Genomic DNA, 8,293 nt, shown 5'->3' on the forward strand with positions numbered 1-8,293 from the left:
AGAGAGAGAGAGAGAGAGAGAGAGAGAGAGAGAGAGAGAGAGAGAGAGAGCGCTTCAGAAGGGGTGTGCGCAGATAATACAGTGCAGAGAGAGAGAGCCATATACACAGCACACTGAACACTGCTTCCTCATTCATACGAGAGGCGGGGCAGTATTCCTATTCAACCATCTTCTAACCCTACAGCTCAGTTGGGGACGAGACGTTTGATAGCATGGATGAAGACACTGGGGGCCCTTCTCCTTAACAAAGGTGAGACTGAACTCTGAAAACAAATGTTCATATGCTGGTAATTGTATTTGAAAATGCTATTGCTTTTGAAAATAATGTGTTGTTAAAACAATGTAATGTAATGTTAAAACAATGTGCTTTTTGTAAAACCTACAAAATCACTGATTTTACTAAGGGTTTGCTGCTCAAACTATTAACGAAAGCATTATGATAGAAGTGAGATTGAGTGTTTTGGGATTGTAGGTCTTGACCATATGTGTGTGTGTGTGTGTGTGTGTGTGTGTGTGTGTGTGTGTGTGTGTGTGCTCGGAGTCCCCTGTCTCCTAACTCCCTTGGAATCCCCCGGTTGCCGTGTGCGTTCACACTTCACAGGGACATTTTGATTTGGTGTAGTTACTGTGTTCCCTCTCTCAACCTTCTTCCCAGAGTTCAGGGCTCCCAGACTAAATGCGGTGACGGGTGTCAGGTGGGCCTTTCCACAATGAAATATATTAACTGGCTTATATTTAATGGTGGTACGGCTTGTACACCACCACTAAACAATTAAACCACCACCACAAATAAATCTACTGAAATATAGGCATAAGTTTAGGCCTATTACGTCTTTGTGTTTTCCTGCCGACTCTGCTGGCAATCTTTTCAATCTCTGTTTCAAGATGGATTAAGAAAGGTTTTATTTTTTAGTCTTCCACGCAAAACTAATTCCACGCAGTTGCTGACAATATTAATTTGAGCTTGTTGTCTGTAATCCACCACCCCTCCTGGCAGGGCTGTGCCGGGTCACAGCTTCTTAAAGGCTGCATCGGGCCAAAGCTCAGGGCCATGTGAAATTCACCACTCCTGGGGCATGGGACACACTTCTCCAACTACATCTCACACAGATGTCAAATACACCTGGTGAGGTGGTGGAGATGGGACGGAGCAAAGGATTTTTTTAGATGAAATAAAATGTGTGTTTACATGTGCTCTGCATGCTACATGCTGATAAACTAATCTTACGGAGTACTATAATAATATTGTTCTTATCAACTATCTGAACAAAGTGAGGGGACAATCCAGCCGGCAACCAGACGGTTTATAGTGATTGAGGCCTGGTGCCGTATTACCGGTGTGGCTGAGCAAGAGAGCATCTGCTCCATCTAATTAGACCGGCTTTTTGTTCTGTCAGAGAAATACTGCCCGGTGTCTTGACCATCTCCAGAAAGCCTGAAGAATAAAGGCTTCAGAAGTGAAGAAGCTCTGAGTCAGTGTAGCGCTGCTGAAGTAAGGAGGCTCAGTGTAGTCTGCTGAAGTAAGGAGGCTCAGTGTAGTCTGCTGAAGTAAGGAGGCTCAGTGTAGTCTGCTGAAGTAAGGAGGCTCAGTGTAGTCTGCTGAAGTAAGGAGCCTCAGTGTAGTCTGCTGAAGTAAGGAGCCTCAGTGTAGTCTGCTGAAGTAAGGAGCCTCAGTGTAGTCTGCTGAAGTAAGGAGCCTCAGTGTAGTCTGCTGAAGTAAGGAGCCTCAGTGTAGTCTGCTGAAGTAAGGAGCCTCAGTGTAGTCTGCTGAAGTAAGGAGCCTCAGTGTAGTCTGCTGAAGTAAGGAGGCTCAGTGTAGTCTGCTGAAGTAAGGAGGCTCAGTGTAGTCTGCTGAAGTAAGGAGGCTCAGTGTAGTCTGCTGAAGTAAGGAGCCTCAGTGTAGTCTGCTGAAGTAAGGAGGCTCAGTGTAGTCTGCTGAAGTAAGGAGGCTCAGTGTAGTCTGCTGAAGTAAGGAGCCTCAGTGTAGTCTGCTGAAGTAAGGAGGCTCAGTGTAGTCTGCTGAAGTAAGGAGCCTCAGTGTAGTCTGCTGAAGTAAGGAGGCTCAGTGTAGTCTGCTGAAGTAAGGAGGCTCAGTGTATGACTCCCAGATCAAGAGTCAACCCAACCATGATCACTTTGTTGTATACACAGAAATCAGTCCAGTAAGAAATTCCATTCACCCGTGTTAACCCTGACCCTGTTGTAATCGATTCAGCACTAGAGAGACAGAGACTGTAGGCTTAATCTGAAGAACTGTATATAAATGGCATATTATGGCAGCTTTGAAATGTTGACAGCACACAGATGAACACACACACAGACACACTGCGCAACCATTACATTTGTAGCCTACACAAATATATCAGGTACATGTGTCATTTAGACCAGAAAAAGCCCAGAAAGGCCCTTCCATGACTAGGTGATAGAGTTACTGTTGCTTTAATGAGATCTCGATGGCTGTGAGAGCAGGAAGGAGTCTGCTCCAGGTAGTTTGATGTTATCATGGCCTTAATGGAGCCTTCCATGGCGCCCTGTGGTCGTATTTCTTTGTCTTTACATTGATTTAGTCGATAGTGCTAATCGCATTGGAATTGAGCATGTGTTGAGGTTCATACCTGATTTCTCTTAATTCTTTGGCATTATTCTTCACTTTTTAACACAAAAACACATTTTGGTAATCATGAGGCTTTTATTTCCTTGGTTTCAAATTTTTTGTTCAGATAGTCTTGATTGACTCAGTTTCATGTAGTTAAAAGCGTTAAGTTATAGCAGATGCATTTGGGAGAGTAGTACCTTCTTAGATTTCTTCTTAAGCAACGTTTTGTCTTGTTGCTTGAAACTGTTGACCTAGAAGTTACATCTACTGCCGTGTAGGCTAATGGTTGCGTCACACTACTTTACATCTACAGTTTGTTAGCGAACATTGGAATGTTTAGCTAACTTAACCACATATGAGCTCCCTGACATTTCAAGACAAACACACTGAAACTCATCCTCATCGTCAAACCGCTTATCGGGGGTCGGGTCGTGGGGGCAGCAGCTCCAGCAGGGGGCCCCAGACTTCCCTTTCCCGGGCCACATTGACCAGCTCTGACGGAGGGATCCCGAGGCGTTCCCAGGCCAGTGTTGAGATATAATCTCTCTTCCTTCCCACTGGTCGTGCCTGTGGGGAGGCGTCCAGTGGGCATCCTTACCAGATGAACCACCTCCACTGACTCCTTTCTAAGCAGAGGAGCAGCGGCTCTAATCCGAGTTCCTCATGGATGGCTGAGCTTCTCATCCTAGCCCTAAGGGAGACACCAGCCACCCTCCTGAGAAAACTCATCTCGGCCGCTTGTACCCGCGATCTCGTCCTTTGGGTCATCACCCATCCCTCATGACCATAGGTGAGGGTAGGAACGAAGATCGACCGGTAGATCGAGAGCTTTGTCTTGCAGCTCAGCTCTCTTTTCGTCACAACAGTGCGGTAAAGCGAATGCAATAGCGCCCCCGCTGCTCCGATTCCCCGGCCAATCTCACACTCACCCCCAGGTAGGACCCATTTCCTACCCGGAGTAGGCAATCCACCGGTTTCCTGCTGAGAGTCATGGCCTCAGATTTAAAGGGGACATTTTATACCACCAGGTGTGAGTGTGATTAGCCATTACATCCGTCATACTCTTATAATCTAGGTGGACACGCCCACCTGTGATGTCAGAAGCTGCACATTTTTAAAACGGCTTGTCACGGCTAGTCACACTCACACCTGGTGGTATAATATGTCCCCTTTAACGTTAATCAGTATGTTAACTTACCTTTACTTACTTGATTTATTAGGCCTAGGGTTAGGCCTACATTTTGTTTAAATTTAAGTTAACCCCTCCTCCAACTCAATCCCCCTCCCCCCCCCACACACACACACACACACACACACAGACACGATGGTTCAACGTAGCACCAGAAGCTACTGCTCCTGCTATTGCTGCACTCACTCTGCGGTGTTTGAACTACACCCACACCAGTCAGCCCGGCATCGTCAGACCAATCACTAAATGCAATTAGTCTGGAACCATTCCGTTCATATTCGGAATGGTTCAGTGCTGCATGTCCTGCCCTCTATCTCCCATACCTTCCTCTCTATCTCACTCGATATTAAAGCATTCAAATGCAAAAGAAGAAAATATATGTATACTGTCCATTTGATTGAATCCTGAACCAACAGTTCTCTATCAGCCCCAGACATCTTTGTTGCTGTTAAGATGCCTCTATGGATAAATACCTATCGTATTTATCCCGCCTCATATCAGTTAAACGGGTGTGTGTTGGTTGGTCTAAGTCATATGACGCAAAAATATTTTTGTATGATAGGGGAGCCAGACCTTATCTGCAGAGCAAATGTAACATGAGCTCGCAAGGTTCGTCTGCTTCCAAGGCCAACACACATTTCTGTTTTAATTTAAGGATGTTATCTTGCTTTGTTTTAACTCCGCCATGCCCCCTATTAAAGTCTATCCAGTCTATCCGTCTCATTTAACTAGACTTCACATACATAAAAACACACACATGTTGTATATACATGCACACACACACAAACACACTCACACATGCACATACATGCACACTGAAACACACACAATATGAATTAAGTGTATAATCAGACCACTGCAGATCAGGCATCTTTCAGGTCAAGGAGCAGAGAGGTTCTGCGCCGCAGGGATCAGGACAACGACTCATACCACGTTAAGCACACACACACATCAACACGAAGGTCACCCATTAGCAGTGGCGGCTGGTGGTTTTTAAAGTGAGGGAGGAAGGACTGTGCGCTTGGTTGCCATTGGCCTGCTTGTACTGTTAGTGGTGTATGGCGTCATAAGTATGTGAGAATCAAGTTGTTTCAGGGTGTTTTGGTGAACTACAAAATAGCAGGGAGGGATAATTATGTGAAGAAAATTGATACAAATCAGTGGCAGCATTGTACTTATAAAGCTGGTGGGCAGCATGTCTTGGACTACAAGGGCAGAAGGAAAGGATGCAAAAATAAATCTGGGCCTATCATTGGGCCTATTTTTGCCCTCAATGACTATTGGTTGTAATTTGGTTGTGTTGTTTATTTTCAGCTACATATGTTTTAAGATAAATTAAGACACAAGACCAAAAGTGATGCCATTTAAAATACATCATGCTCTGAATCATTCACTAACATCCTTTCCACAATATCAAACAGAACTGTCAGAGTAACAAACAATTAAAAGAACAACTAGAACAAGAATATAATTTCACAACTATTGACATGGGCTGTAAGCCTAACATTGTTTGAGGCAAATGTGGATGTTAATGGATGTTTCAGAATGTTGGTCATGGTGTTAAGCCAATTAAGATAGAGGGACTTCATTTATAGATCAATTCAATCCTCCTCGCTGTTTGTGTTGCAAAGATATCAGTGACCTGGTCATACAAACAGGATATCTTTGTAGTTAAGTGATTTCAGAATAACAGCGTGTGTAGCTCCACGTTTTCGCCACCCTTTCAGGTGGCTTGCTAACCCAACGGAGGAGTGTCGAAAAATAGGTAGGCTCAGCGTGTTTATTTCGGCTGACTTTTGGCTGTGAAAATGCAAATATAAGCGAACCAAACCACACCGCTCGGTGGAAACGCCAATATAAGCGAACAGAGCCGCACTGTACCGCAACGAACAGTAGCGCAGCACTCGGTGGAAATGAGGCATACGACTGAGCGGGTTTGTTGTTTCTCGTAGCCTAGTAGTTTCTCGTAGAGAGGGGATAAACCCTCCCTCCGGGCTGCTCCACAGCCAGGGCTCTTGCTTATTGGTTCATAGCACAGCCAGGGCTCCTGCTTATTGGTTCATAGCGCAGCCAGGGCTCCAGCCTATTCGTGAATAGACGTTGATGCGATTCAGATCCCTCAGCTAGTCCCACCCACTCAGAGGAGGACTTTCCTCCTCTCTTCCATTGACCCCCATGTTATTCACCGGCCGCCAGTAGTGCCAAAGAAATTAATGGGAGTCAATGGAGGCTGAGGGAGGAACATTCTCCCCAAAGTAATATCCAATAGGCGTACAAAGGCATTAAAGTAGTCATATTTAAGGGCATTCATTCACTACAGTAGTCTGGGCAATCTACACTTTTTATTATTACACTTGTTTTATTCTCAACAATGTTAAGGAGGATCTTCCTCCCTCTCCTCACTGGAGAAGCCTCCACTGCCCAGTAAGTAGTGTTCAATGCATGTGTGATGTAACTGTAGCAGACTTATTACATTACATTTGCCCCTGCAGGTCAGACAAACATCACCCACACCCATGATAACAATCTGAAGAAAATAGACATTCCAGCCATTAGATGAGTACCAGTATCCTGTTAAGTAAGGATAGCAAAGATTTCTACTGGGTCTAACTGAAAGGTTTGTCTGTTTATGTCACTAAGTCAGGTTTGACGAGATGGCAGGTGTAATGTTTCAGTCAATAGTAACACCACAGTGTTGTTAAAGTAAGCAGAAGGCAGTAGATTGACCATCACCAATCAAATCACTGCTGCCCTGTATATCCAGTTGTACTGGAAATACGGGAGGCAACACCAATCATTTTAATCAAAAAAAACATTCACACTTCCGTCTTTCTTTATTGTCTTCCGTGTAACCAGGAGTATCTTACATATCTGACCAAGACATACCGAGAGACGAAGAGAGAGACAACCAAGACAGAACCGATCCGAGCATGGAGAGTTTTAACCGATCAAGTCCTCACAACGTGAGCGGTGGTGGTGGTGGTGATGTGGTCAGCACCAGCCCTATCCTGGAGCCCTACAGCACCCTGGAGAAGACCCTGATCATCCTGGTGGCTGGCTCCCTCAGTCTTGTCACCATCATCGGAAACATTCTGGTCATGCTCTCGATAAAGGTGTGTGTGTGTGTGTGTGATAAAGGTGTGTGTGTGTGTGTGTGTGTGTGTGTGTGATAAAGGTGTGTGTGTGTGTGTGTGTGTGTGTGTGTTTATGATCTTAATCAGATCAGATTAAATTGAACTTGACTCTCATTGCACAGTACAAGCATGATACAAAGAGGTGTAGGTATGGCAGGTGATATATGCATGTACATAGTGCAGTGAAACAGTTAAGTGCCGGGATTCAAAGTGCTCGGATAAATGGGTAATACAGTAAAATCAAATCTGTGGTCTTTCAGAACTGTTCTAGAACTGAAAAAAACGTATGCAAATTTTTTGTTTTGTGTTCTAAAGGTCAACAGAAACCTACAGACTGTCAACAACTACTTCCTGTTCAGCCTGGCCTGTGCAGATCTAATCATTGGCCTGTGCTCCATGAACCTGTACACTGTGTATGTCGTGATTGGTTACTGGCCCTTGGGTGCCATAGTGTGTGATCTGTGGTTGGCTGTGGACTACGTCGTGAGCAATGCCTCGGTCATGAACCTCCTCATCATCAGCTTTGACCGCTACTTCTGCGTCACCAAACCACTCAGCTACCCCGTGCGTCGCAGCACTAAGATGGCGGGCTTGATGATTGCCGCAGCTTGGGTCCTGTCCTTCATCCTCTGGGCCCCGGCCATCTTGTTTTGGCAGTTCATTGTGGGCGGGCGCACGGTGCCGCAGGGGGAGTGCTACATCCAGTTCTTCTCAAACGCCGCTGTGACCTTTGGCACGGCCATCGCTGCCTTCTACCTGCCTGTGGTCATCATGATCGCCCTCTACTGGCAGATCTCCAAGGCGAGCCGCAGCCGTGTCAAGAGGAACAGCAGGAAGACCTCCAAGACGTCCAGCCTGGGCGAGGCTCCCTCTCACAGCCAGGAGGAAGGGGAGGGGGGCCGGCACAACGACTGCCAGAGCAGGACTGCTAGACTGAGTGTGTCCCCTCCACTAAATGGGAGGTTGGAAAAGAACAGTTCAACCGCAGAGAGGAAATTGGTCGGTGGTGGTCCTGCACAGCAGGAACCGGAAGAGGAGTGGACAGCTACTAGTGTACTATCAGAGAATAGGCAGAAAAGTGAGAGGTCAAGCCAAAGGCCCAACACATCTATAGGAGGGACCAAAGGATTGGGTGCCAAGCTATCCTGTTTCAAAAGTCAGACCAGGAGTCGGTCCCAACCCTTCCCGGAACCCAGCCCAGCGGCTGAAAAACAGACCCTGGTCTCCAGAAGTCTGTTTAAGGTAACAGACCTGCATGGACACACTACGTGAGAACCTTCCAGAATATGATGAAATGCACAAAAGCCTGCATAAAATGTAGAAAAACAGATCTAAAAAAGATAATATTATATATGCTAGAAGTATTTTATTCAT

At 45.7% G+C, this 8,293-nt stretch overlaps 1 pseudogene across 1 annotated transcript; it reads left to right on the top strand.

Moving 5' to 3' along the window:
- Positions 1-216: 216 nt before the first annotated feature.
- Positions 217-8,161, top strand: LOC311373310 (muscarinic acetylcholine receptor M2 pseudogene; annotated as a pseudogene). The gene is made up of 3 exons: positions 217-250; positions 6,666-6,898; positions 7,235-8,161. The product of its transcript is annotated as a muscarinic acetylcholine receptor M2 pseudogene (transcript).
- The last annotated feature ends 132 nt before the right edge of the window (positions 8,162-8,293 follow it).

Source organism: Micromesistius poutassou, assembly GCF_964030765.1.
Source record: "Micromesistius poutassou genome assembly, contig: SCAFFOLD_4486, whole genome shotgun sequence".
Lineage (NCBI taxonomy): Eukaryota > Metazoa > Chordata > Actinopteri > Gadiformes > Gadidae > Micromesistius > Micromesistius poutassou.